This window comes from Phalangium opilio, unplaced genomic scaffold (genome assembly GCF_054372755.1).
Source record: "Phalangium opilio isolate 3A_F unplaced genomic scaffold, DU_Popi_V2 ptg000015l_1, whole genome shotgun sequence".
Taxonomy (NCBI): Eukaryota; Metazoa; Arthropoda; class Arachnida; order Opiliones; family Phalangiidae; genus Phalangium; species Phalangium opilio.
Window position 1 is genome coordinate 1,031,362 of NW_028324150.1, and position 11,022 is coordinate 1,042,383.

Below are 11,022 nucleotides of genomic sequence, written 5' to 3' on the forward strand. Positions count from 1 at the left end.
GATACTCGCTAAGGATGTGAGTGCTCCCGGGTTCAAATCCCGGACGGACCCGAGTTTAACAGAAGTAATTTGGTGACTATTTAAATGCAACTAATTACAGGGTAATCCTACGAGTTGAGTATGTTTTAGTTACAAACATGGTCCGTTGGTCTAGGGGTATGATCCTTGCTTAGGGTGCGAGTGATCCCGGGTTCAAATCCGAGACCGACCCGAGTTTTTGCAGAAGTAATTTAGTGACTATTTAAATGCAACTAACTACAGGGTAGGCCTATGATTTGAGTATGTTTTTGTTACACACATGGTCCGTTGCTATAGGGGTAGGATACTCGCTTAGGGTGCGAGTGGTCCTGGGTTCAAATTCCGGACGGACCCGAGTTTTGCAGAAGAAATTTAGCGACTATTTAAATGCAACTAATTAAATTGTAGGCCTACGAGCTGAGTATGTTTCATTGCCATACTTCGTCCGTTGGTCTAAGGGATGATACTCTCTTAGGGTGTGAGTGGTCCCGGGCTCAAATCCCGGACGGAACCGAGTTTTGCCGAAGTAATTTAGCGACTATTTAAATTCAACTAAGCACAGGGTAGGCCTATGAGTTGAGCATGTTTTAGTCACACAAGTGGTCCGCTGGTATAGGGGTATGATACTCGGTTAGGGTGTGAATTGTCCCGGGTTCAAATCCCGGGCGGACTCGAGTTTTGCAGAAGAAACTTAGCGACTATTTAAATGCGACTAGTTATACAGTAGGCCTACAAGTTTGAGCATGTTTCAGTGCAATACATGGTCCGTAGGTCTAGGGGTATGTTTCTCGCTTAGGGTGTGAGTGGTCCCAGGTTCAAATCACGTACGAATCCGAGTTTGTGCAGAAGTAATTTAGTGACTATTTAAATGCAACTAACTACAGGGTAGGCCTATGAGTTGAGCATGTTTTAGTTACACACATGTTCCGTTGGTATAGGGGTATGATACTCGCTTAAGATTTGAGTGGTCCCGGGTTCAAATCCCGGACGGAACCGTGTTTTGCAGAAGTAATTTAGTGACTATTTAAATGCAACTAGTTAAATTGTAGGCCTACGAGTTGAGCATGTTTTAGTTACAGACATGGTTCGTTGGTATAGGGGTATGACACTCGCTTGGAGTTTGAGTGGTCCCGGGTTCAAATCCCGGATGGATCCAAGTTTTTGCCGAAGTAATTTAGTGACTTTTAAAACGCAACTAACAACAAGGTAGGCCTACGAGATGAGCATGTTTCAGGGTCAAACATGATCCGTTGGTCTAGGGGTATGATACTCGCTTCGGGTGTGAATTGTTCTGGGTTCAAATCCCGGCCGGACCCGAGTTTCGCAGAAGAAATTTGGTGACTATTTAAATGCAACTAATTACAGGGTAATCCTACGAGTTGAGTATGTTTCAGTTACAAACATGGTCCGTTGGTCTAGGGGTATGATCCTTGCTTAGGGTGCGAGTGATCCCGGGTTCAAATCCTAGACCGACCCGAGTTTTTGCCGAAGTAATTTAGTGACTATTTAAATGCAACTAACTACAGGGTAGGCCTATGAGTTGAGCATGTTTTAGTTACACACATGGTCCGTTGGTATAGGGGTATGATACTCGCTTAGGATTTGAGTGGTCCCGGGTTCAAATCCCGGACGGAACCGTGTTTTACAGAAGTAATTTAGTGACAATTTAAATGCAACTAGTTAAATTGTAGGCCTACGAGTTGAGCATGTTTTAGTTACAGACATGGTTCGTTTGTATAGGGGTATGACACTCGCTTAAAGTTTGAGTGGTCCCGGGTTCAAATCCCGGACGGATCCAAGTTTTTGCCGAAGAAATTTAGTGACTTTTAAAAGGCAACAAACAACAAGGTAGGCCTACGAGATGAGCATGTTTCAGGGTCATACATGGTCCGTTGGTCTAGGGGTATGATACTCGCTTCGGGTGTGAGCGGTCCCGGGTTAAAATCCCGGACGGATCCGAGTTTTAGCAGAAGTAATTTAGTGACCATTTAAATGCAACTAACAACAAGGTAGGCTTATGAGTTGAGCACGTTTTAGTTACACACATGGTCCGATGGTATATTGGTATGATACTCGCTTAGGGTTTGAATTGTCCCAGGTTCAAATCGCGTACGAACCCGAGTTTATGCAGATGTAATTTAGTGACATTTAGATGCAATTATTTAAATTGTAGGCCTACAAGCTGAGCATTTTTCACTGTCATACTTCGCCGTTGGTCTAGGGTATGATACTCGCTTAGGATGTGAGTGCTCCCGGGTTTAAATCCCGGACGGGCCCGAGTTTTGCAGAAGTAATTTAGTGACTATTTAAATGCAACTAACTACCGGGTAGGCCTATGAGTTGAGCATGTTTTAGTCACACACGTGAGAGAGAGAGTAGACGCCTGTATACCGAATTAATTCGGTATACAGGCTGCCTTTACGTAGCCCCATTTGTTGCCCCCCCTTTTCTATCTATCTCGTTCCTCTAGATGGTACCGTGCCTGAAGGGGGAAAATATGGTTGGGGGGCACGTACCACGTGATATTTTTGGCGGGAAAATTGAATTTATTTTTGGTGTTTCGGTATGAAGTCACGTGACTTGTCGATGGTGACTACATTCAGTGTCCATAGTGGTATTGTAGGATATTGTGTACATTTAGGGGATGATTTATTGGTAATTCTATAGGTTCTGTAGGCCCTTTCTACACCATCCTGTAATGCTATTCTCTTTAAGATTTTGAGGTATCTCCATGTATGTTTATGTCATACTAAAGAACTAGTTTTAATTGAGATATGGTTTACATTGCAAAAGGTACCAATTAAGCTACGATGCGGTTCTAGGTGTACTCATGTTTTGTATTGTTATTACTAGGTGTATCTTTAGGATATTGTGTACATTTAGGATATGATTTTTATAGGTTCAGTAGGCCCTTTCTACACCATCCTGTAATGCTATTCTCTGTATGATTTTGAGGTCTCCATGTATGCTTATGTTATATTAAAGAACCAGTTTTAATTGAGATAAGCTCTACGTAGTTAATTGAAAACTAAGCTATGATGATGTTTTAGGTGTACTCCTTTTGTGTATTGGTTATTGAGTTACTGGGTTAGAACAATAGTACATTTTAGTATCAAAAAAGAAGAAATACGGCAGTTTTTACACAATTTGATAGCTGGTAATTAGTTAAAATGAACAAATATTACTAAAAAAAAACATTAGAAAATACGGGTTACGTAGAATACATGGCAAACAAGCACAATATTAGTTATTAAATAAAAAATATATTTTTTCATACGCGCTAAAATATTGATATACGGTTAAAATGCGCAATCGTTACTAAAAACATCATTAGAAAATACGAATTATAATGGTTTTGATAACAAACAAATTCACTAAAATGCAAAATTAATACTACTTCAAAAAATAGTAGTACAAGATGATTAAGCACATAAACAATTACCATCATAGAAAATAGAACAATATTACTGCATGCGTGATTATTAAGTACATATATATCCATGTACCTTCTATAAAACACCATAAATAAAATTGATTCACATTAGTTTTAATACGAATTTGGAGAATAAGTACGATTACTTGAGCTAAAATACAAAAAATTACTAAAAAAACATCATAAAATGCGAATTACATAGAATACATGGCAAATAAGCACAATACTAGTTATTAAATTAAAAATCCTCATAGGATTGACTGAAAAATATATACGCGCTAAAATATTGATATACAGTTAAAATGCGCAATCGTTACTAAAAACATTATCAAAAAGCAAGAATTACACTGATTTTGATATCAAACAAATTCACTAAAATGCAAAATTAATACTACTTCAAAAAAATCGTACTTTTATACGTATATTACGAGATGATTAAGCACCTATATACCTTCATAGAAAATAGAACAATATTACTACACGAGAGATTATTAAGTACATATATACCCATGTACCTTCATAGAAAATATAACAATACTACTTTTAATAAGAATTAAAAGCTACAATGGATATTATACTATTTTAGTACAAATATCAGGCTAGTTATTAAACTAAAATGTTCACGGGATTGACGAAAAAGTATATTTTTTCTGACGCGCTATACACGCTAAAATACTGATATACGATTACTGATAAAAATATGGAAATATTACTAAAAAAACGTTATAATTATCATCAAAAAATAAAAATTACACTTATACAAAACAATTCAATACTTACTTTTATACTAAAGTGCTTATATATACTAATTAAAAAAGCTTACTAAATGCAAAAATATTACCAAAAACGCTGCGTATTCGTTAAAATATTGTTACATGTTATTAATTGAAGTACGTTAATAATACTAAAAATAATACTTGAGATAATACTTGAGATACTAATTAAAATACTGCTACTGGGTATCTGAAATATATACAAGTAACTTATGTGGAAAATGTCAAAGATTCTAATTAATATAACAGTAGGGGGCAGTTTTATATTCAGGTAGAATTCTAACTTTATCCACTACGACCTGATATGTTTTGGTCTGGTTGATCGTGATCAGAGTGTGATCTTGTAGACGGCTGATTTGAGGGCCAATAGGGACATGAACCGAGTTCACTTGGGGCTCACCTTCATTTTTTACTCCCAATAGTTTCTTCATTGTTTCGAAATTTATATAATTTTCAGTAGAGGCGCTTAAATAAAATCCTTTAACTTTGATAATGTTAGTTTTTTTGCCGGTTTTAGGGTCTAAAATATCCATAGAATAGTTCTTTGGTCCAGCACTCCCCCATTCACAAATATACGCGTCTTGCCTATAAGATTCTAATTCATTTTTGAGCTCCCCTAAATAATCGCCAGTGGGTAGCAAATGAGCGCCGTCTGGCGAGAGGTACACTAAACTATCAGTGTCATAATAAAAACAAAGGTCACCGACCTTTTCAAGATGTTTTAGTAAATGTAATCGGGCCATAGCTGTTGTGTAACAGGCGATAACTACGTTTGTGTGTTTGTGCACAATCTCGTTTTCTAGAATGTGTTCGTATTTTACAAGTACTGTGTTTTCGTTGATTGTTAGTAAACTTTTAACCTCCAAGTGTGGATTTAATATTAATCCGTACAATTAGTTGGCATCTTTGATTAGTTCTGTAGAGGTGTGTCTTGTTTTCTGGCCAAATTTACCCCAAAAAGAGTTGACCATAAGTTTGCTAAGGCATCTGAGACCTTCGTTTTTCTCTACTTTAGTGATATCCAGTTCTACACCCTCTGTGTCTTTGAAACTTTTGACATAGTTCTCCTTATCTTCTTGAGTCTGGCAATCTGCTGGAAAGCCGCTAGCTAGGGTTTTATACTCTAAAAAGGTATTAACATAATCTTTAAACAGTCCTCCCTGTTTTGTTTTGGGATCATACTGTGTCACTTTGTATGACCAAGCCTCGTACATTCGTGTGATTTTGTAGCCATTCTCTACTGCATGACGTAACTCGTCGACTACCCATGTGCCTCGCAATTCTCTTTGTTCTGTAGTATGTTCGCAATCACCTTGAAATTGGGTTTTACAACATGTGTAACATAATGGAAATGTTAATTTCCCGTTAATACGAGCAGGCAAAACAGGATGAATTAGGTTTTGGGCCGGTAATACGTCGCACATAAGAAGACCATCAAACGAAAATATGTCTGGAAAGTTATCTAATATGATTTCAGGATGTCCTATAGGTATCTTGGTGGTTTTATTAATGAATGGGTATAGACTTGTGAAATCGACGTAATGAATACGCTCCGATCCTGTTGTTTTATGATATAGTTTTGTTGCGCAACATCTCCCCCCGAAGAATGCCTCGCGAGGGTCTAATCTTTTTACTATTTTAGGCTTAAGGTCATTACATTTTAAAAACTCTATTATTTCTGGTTTATTTAATTTTTCCTTCTGCCAGTCACACTCCCACATGACATTTACTGTATAATTGAGAGATTCTAATTTGGCTAGCACGTTGCAACGGTTTCATCCAGAAATCGTTGCAGACGACAGAAGGGACAGACATATTCCTCGGAATATGTCCGCTCCTTTCGTCGTCTACGTCACCTCCTTCTTCCTACTCTTTACCCCCCCCCCTTTATGATTTTGTATATAAGCGCGTGAAAGACCCACGGCTCTTTCTCTTTTGTTCCTGTTCTTCACGTCAACTCCAAGGAAGCCGTCCTCGGGGAGAAGCTCTGTCCCGCGAACCGCGAAAACGTTTGAACAATCGCGCCGTCGTCCCTCGGGAAAATCTTCGCGAAGTATTTTTCTTTGTAAAACTCAACAAGTTTATTAAATTCTTTTGTCGATTTCAACATGAGCAGAAGGTATGAATAATTTCTTTTAGTAAATTCCAACGGGAGGAAGTTATTTAAGTAGGCCTATCTTTAACTTCCCGTTTTTTAAGACTTAACGTTGTCACGAGGTCCCCCTTAATTAAATTAGGGCTACCTAACGTCCTGTAACGGAATTCCGCCTTTTCACGACCGGCCAAATTAGTTTTTCCCAAGGGCAGTCCGTTGCAAATGGTGCCGTGCCCGTCTTTTTGAACCCTCGGTTATTGTTTTTCCCGTCCCGTCGCTTTTCTTCGTCGACGGGGTGGTCGGGCCCGATTCGCGTGTTAGTTACAGGATAGTTCTAGTTTGAGTTAGATAGCCGCCATCTTGGAACTTTCCTTCTCGAACATTCGAAGGCGTGCTTCCACATTTTTAAATCAATTTCAATCATCGAAATTAATTATTATAGTATTTATTTAGATTAGTATTATTTATTTTAAGAATAAAATCTTGTGATATCCCAAATTATTTTTCGAATAGATAGATTTTTGGATTTAAATATTTTGAACATTTTAATGAATCATCCCGAATCGTGCCCAAAGTTAAAATTATATCGCGAACGCAAGGATTCGGATATTTCTTCGATTTCCTCCCGTGATTCGGAAAATTCGGGATACACGTGGCCAGAAGTTAAGCGTAACCTCGTGTTTAGTAATATCCTACGTCCCTCTCGGCTAACCGAAACGAATATGGCATACGCGCCTAACCCAAATGACGAACCCTTATGGGATAGTACTTATGATTTAAGCCGATTTTTAAATACCCAAGAAGAAAGGATAGAAAATCCCTCGCAAAAGGAAACAATTCCAAAGTCAGTTGAGGACGAATCGAATAAACGCGCTAGAAACTTAGCCTTATTCCGTCGCACAAGCCAAGTTTACAACCCCCATAGGGCAAATGACATTCAAAATAGATATGGGGGGAGTAGCCCTGACCTGGTAAATGTACCTGAACCCCCACAAACTAGTCAACCCACACCCAGAGTAGAAGTAGCTCAAGATAACGCATATACTAGGGCCAAGAGATTTATGAGTAATTGGGCCCCAACTAGTCAAAGGAATACCCCAATTATGTCTACTATACCAATCACAGTACCTAATACCCCTCCTTGTGGAGCCATTCCACGTACTAGTTCGGTGATATACACAAATACCCCTCTTAGGCCAAACATAGCTAATCCAGTATCTGTAGGACAGACACAGAGTCAAACTAGACAGTCACCTAATATCCCACAAGGAATTTCACAACCCCCTCCTGGTCAAGGCTATAGACAGCCCCCAGGAATGTCAATTCCTCAACCCCAACAGAACAATCCCAATAGTGGCGCTCAACAGGCTGCATTTTTAGCCTCGATTTTACAATCTTTCGCGAATATGGCAGTCTCTAGCCAAGGTCGAGTAAAAGGTTTAGATCCCCCGGATAGACTAGCTTTTTACGGCAGGCAAAACGAAAGTGTACCGGAGTTTCTCAGACAGTTTGAGGAATACGCGACATTCCATAAAATCAGTGAGGACGATAGAATGCATGTTATGCCCCTCCTCTTACGAGAAAATGCCCTATACTGGTTTCGATCCCTCCCTCAAGGAATGGGATGGCCCGAATTTAAAGGGAGACTGAAACGGCACTATAAAATTGAGGATGAGGAAGCAAAGGTTAGAATAGATCTAAATAACAGGCTACAGAAACCCAATGAGTCAGTAGACGAATTTTTAGGTTATTTTGCAAGGGTAAACCAAAATCTACATCCCCCAATACCGGATAATGAATTACTTGTAATGATAAAAAGAAATTTAAGAAATGATTTTAAAGGGCTTCTAATGTTTATCCTCCTGTACACTACCGCGGATTTACATGACGCTTGTTTAAAAATCGAACAAACCTTAGGCTTAAATAAACCCAAAGCTATTCAACCCCCAAGTAAGACAAATCCTAATGAGGAAAAATCTCAACCAAACTCTGAAACTCAAGTTAAAACATATCAGGAACCCATAATAATCCGAGAACAGCCAGTATATCAGATACAACCTCAAGTAGTCTCTCAGTCACAAGTGATACCCCAACCCCAAATATTGCCACCACAACCGGTTATACAGCAGGTAGCTCCCCCAACAGCGGCTTATACCCATACCTGTCCACCATCGCTTGGGCTCAGCTCAGCTCACGTTACTTTATAGAAATTGACAACGAGCTCACCTCAAGCTCAAAATTGAAACAATGTTTCCTTAGAGCTCAATGTGAGCTCAAGCTCAGTTAGTTTTTATAAATGAGCTCGCCTCGGGCTCGGGTTCATTCGCATAATTTTGATGGGCTGAGCTCGAGCTCAAGCTCTCTCTAATATCTTTCGCGGGCTCAGCTCGGGCTCAAAAACGATAGAATTTAAGGCTCACCTCGAGCTCGGGCTCATTCAATTTAGTAAGCTCAAGATCGAGCTTGGTCTCATATATTTCCGGAGAATATTTCTTCCAAACAGTGCAGATGTTGAAATAAATAATTTTGCAGCTTTTTTTACGCGATAAATGCAAAACTACAATACATATTTACTATCCAAATGACTTGCACTACATTTGTATTAAAAAAAATTTAAAACTTCATCTACCAATGAGTTACGCTAGTTTCTGTTGGCACTGAATACGGCACTGAGCCAAGCTGAGCACAGTCTCAAAACAGTGAGCGCCCTTTCAAAATGAGCGGTCTCATAGTTTTCAGTTGGCCTCGCTCGAGCTCAGGAAAGCCAAAACATTTGTAAGAGAGCTCAGCGCAAGCTCTCGTTTATTTTACAGTTGAACCTGGGCTCAGCTCAAGGCTCACTTTGTTTGTGACGTATTGTGAGCCCGGGCTCAAGTTCAGAAAACTTTTTCATAAACTTTCGGGCTCGGCTCGGGCTCGTGACTTTATCAATTATTTCGAAGAGCCTCGCTCAATTCGCGCTCGGGCTCGCTAAATTGAGGTGAGCGCGGACAGCTATGCTTATACCCCAGTAACAACGCCAACCGGGTACATTCCGCATATGGGAACATATTACCAAAACACGGACACAAACTACGAGCGGTTCATCCCTCAGGGGAACACAACCCTCCCTCTTCCGGAAGGACCCCAAAATCCTTTCCATGTCCAATATGTCACTCAAAGCTACCCAGCTCCAAATTATAGAGTTCCTTTCCCGAGACCAAATCCCCAAACAAGGCAATCCAACCTTGAGTCAAGAAATCAATCAAGACGACAAAATCTACAACGAGACGAATATCCTCGCCGGACTCGAGTCTTCGAATCGAGAAATCAAACTAGTGAAACCAGGGAACGAGAACCTCGACAGCTAGCCCTTCCACCAGTTCCAAGACGTCAACAGGACCAGAACCAGGAAGGACAAAACCTTCCGGTAAATAACCAGGGCGCACGGCAAATAACCTGTTTCAACTGCGGTGGCTTGGGTCACTACGCAACCGAGTGTCCGTCAGCCAGAATGGAAAGAAATCGAGGCCAGTTTCCGGAAACTCCAACTCGGGGGGGGAATACCAGAGGACGTTTCCCTCCCGCGACTCAATAGTCCATCAAAAAGAAGACCGAATTGTGACCACGCCACTTCACTTGGCCACAATTCAAAGAAGAGGACTCCCAAAGAGGAACCCTCATTTAATAAAAATAAAATTTGAACACACAATCCTACAAACAAGAATCGATAATGGTGCTGAAGTATCCATGATAAGCCTAGACCAATGGAGGGCCATACAAAGATTTAGGGGAGAAGATAAACTAGAACCTAAGTCAGAAAGATCAGAATGCATAGTCATGGGGAACGGACAATACTCTTTTACTAAAGGATCAACAGTATTAGACTTTGAAATAAAATTCGAACAAGACATCATTAGGAATTTTAGTCAAGAGTTTCATATTGTCCCTTCACTCCTATGTGACGCAATATTAGGCCAAGATTTCCTAGAAGATTGGAATACCATTATCGATTTTGGAACTTTAACATGCTCAATAAATGGACTAACACTTAAACTATTAGAGGTATCAGAGGACAAATTGCCCCCGTCACCTCAAATGGTAAATAACGTCAACGAAGCAGTAGATTCAACCTCTCTCTCGTACAAGCAGAAGAGAGAGTTGAAGGAACTCCTTCTCAGATTTCCTGAACTATTCAGCGACAAGTTAGGACGAACCAGTCTGGTAGTCCATGAAATACACACTTATTCAAAATCCACCTATTCAAAGAAGAGAAAGACGACCACAAGATCAACTTAGTTCATCCTCAGACGAAATAGACCGAGTAGCCGATAGAGAAAAAAGGAGAAAACGAGCCAGAGTTCCGACAACAGGAAGTTCTTCGGCAAGACCAAAGAAAAAGGCTCCAAAACTTCATACACTATCGACAAGTCCAGAAGGAGAACCACAACATCGAGAAACAAATCCTGAACCACTCGTCTCCTTGACCCCTGAACGTTTAGTTCTCGTCCATGAAATATCTGAATCCCAAAGTAGCGCAGAAATTAACCCTCCTATATCATCTTCTAATCGGGAACAAATTCCGACCAATTACGAGAAACCATTCAAAAAAGGATGGGTTCGCGAGTTATGTTACCGCCACACTGTCCAACCCGGAAAAGTAGACATGGACGTATACTACTATCCCCCAGGACCAAAAAGCCGCATGCTACGATCGAGAAACG

At 39.9% G+C, this 11,022-nt stretch overlaps 1 non-coding gene across 1 annotated transcript; it reads left to right on the forward strand.

Moving 5' to 3' along the window:
* The first annotated feature begins 1,904 nt into the window (after window positions 1-1,904).
* On the forward strand, window positions 1,905-1,976 carry TRNAP-CGG (transfer RNA proline (anticodon CGG)). The gene has a single exon. It is a non-coding gene; the product is annotated as a tRNA-Pro (tRNA).
* The last annotated feature ends 9,046 nt before the right edge of the window (window positions 1,977-11,022 follow it).